We start from the raw sequence: 2,429 nt of genomic DNA on the forward strand, positions 1-2,429 counted from the left end.
AATGCCTTTTATGAGTCCCTGTTATAGTTTACAATTCTCCTTTCCCTCAGTTACATAGGACTATATTGTGTTGTCTTCTAGTAATTTCATGGAGGCCATACAGTGTAGTTTTTAAAAGACGATGATTTAGAATCTTACAAACTTGGATTTGAATCTCAGTTCTACTTACTATATGACTTTGGGAAAATTATTATTTTATTTTATTTTGAGTCATTGTCTCACTCTGTTGCCCAGGCTGGAGTGCAGTGGCATGCCCGTGGCCACTGTAGCCTTGACCTACTGGGTTCAGCTGATCCTTTCCCTTCAACTTTCCAGTAGATAGAACTGTAGGCATGCACTACCACGCCTAGGTAATTTGGGGAAATTAAGAAATCTTTCTGAGCATGAAGTTGCTTAACTATAAAATGAGAATAAATAAGCATACTTGATAGAATTTTGAGGATTAAGTGAGGTGCTAAATGAGATAGGTCTCACACAACACCTGTTGCATAGTAAATGCAGTAAATATCAAGATCCATCCTAGCCGGGTTCGGTGGCTCAGCCTGTAATCCCGCGCCTTTGGGAGGCTGAGGTGGTGAGTGGATTGCCTGAGCCCGCGGGTTCGAGACCTGCCGGGGCAGCGAGACCTCATCTCTACAATAAGTCAAAAAATCAGCCGGGCATGGTAGCGCACGCCTGTAATTCCGGCTACTCGGATGGCTGAGGCAGAAGGATCGCTGGAGCCCAGCAGGTTGAGGTTGCGGTGGCCAGGAGCGGCCACTGCATTCCAGTCTGGGCGACTGAGTGAGACTCCAACTAAAAAAAAAAAAGATCCATCTTATCTCCTAAAGTAGACGTGAAACCTTCTGAGGATAAGAATCTTTTATAATCCTGGTGCCATTGTACATTATTGGTAAGCATATTTTAATTGCTTGGTCTCCAATTTAGCTTACACAGGAACATTAAATGATACAAAGTCTCCTGGATCTGGATGTGGTGAGAAGAACTTAGGAAGAACTTAGGAAAGCTGTAGCTGTAGAAGGGATATCTGAGTGAGAATTCCTGCTCCCTGCCTAATAGCAGTCTTTTAATTATCTTTTGAAATGTGACTTCAAAATTCCATTTTAGTGTGTTTTTGTATATATAACCTTGGCACATAGTGGACTGTCAGTATCTATTTGTTAAATGAATGAGTATTTGCTGTCCTAAATATTAGATATTTTTAAAAATTCAAAACATGTATGTTGACTCCAAGAGTTCAGATAGAGAAATAGAACTTACCTAGAGAGATATCTGCCATTAGGTTTTGTATATTCAGTGTCAGGTAGATTGAATCAACTTTTAAGTGCCTTAGGCATCCAATAGTAGCTAGCATGACTAGAATGGTTTAATGGGAGAAGTGGGAGTTCAGCTGGACCTTGAAAGAAGGCTTTCAATTAGATAAACCAAGAAGAGGAGGGTAGATATTCCAGTTGGGAGAAAAGGGTAAACAAAGGCAGGAATGTGAAAGGTATGTTTGGAAACAATAAGGAGATCCGTGGTTGTAGTTGAGTTCTGCAGGGTAGAGTCTAGATATAAAGTTAACAGAAGAGTATTTACATTGTAAATTTCTTCAGGTCAGAGACCAGATATCTTTATCTCTTTCTTTTTTTTTTAGTTGGAGTCTCACTCTGTTGCCCAGGCTGTAGGGCAGTGGCATGCTCCTGGCCACTGCAGCCTTGACCTGCTGGGCTTAGGCGAGCCTTCCGCCTCAGCCTTCCAAGTAGCTGGAACTACAGATGTGTACCACCATGGCTGGCTAGTTTTTTGATTTATTGTAGAGATGAGGTCTCACCAAGTTGCCCAGGCTGGTCTTGAACCCGTGGGCTCAGGCAATCCTCTCACTTTGGCCTCCCAAAGTGCTGGGATTATAGGCGTGAGCTACCTCTTTGAACAATCTAAGACATAGTGAATAAAGGCTGGGCACTTAATATAGTCTTGCCAGGATTCTTATTAGATTTGACCACTGCTGGACGTGATGGCTCGGACTGTAATCCCAGCACTTTGGGAGGCCGAGACGAGTGGATTGCCTGAGCCCACGAGTGGATTGCCTGAGCCCAAGGTTCGAGACCAGCCCGGGCAACTTGGTGAGACCTCATAGCTACAATAAATAAACAAACAAACAAATAAATAAAACATACTGAGTAAAAATTGGAATTGAATCTCATTGGGTTGTAGAGAGCTTTGAATATTAAAACTAAACAACTGGACTTGATCTTCTAGTTCTCTGGGAGTAACTATTGGGAGACTTTGAATAGAAGAGTTATGTGGACAAAACAGCCTATGTATTCTACTTGCCACATTTCAGCTATCAACTGTTGGCTCCAAACCCATACTTTCATTTTTGACTGTTCTGAACTCTAGACCAAAGATTTCAGCTGTCTGTGAGAAGATCCTGCTAACATTTCTTT

This window comes from Carlito syrichta, unplaced genomic scaffold, assembly GCF_000164805.1.
Source record: "Carlito syrichta isolate Samal-C Ts95f unplaced genomic scaffold, Tarsius_syrichta-2.0.1 Scaffold307331, whole genome shotgun sequence".
Taxonomy (NCBI): Eukaryota; Metazoa; Chordata; class Mammalia; order Primates; family Tarsiidae; genus Carlito; species Carlito syrichta.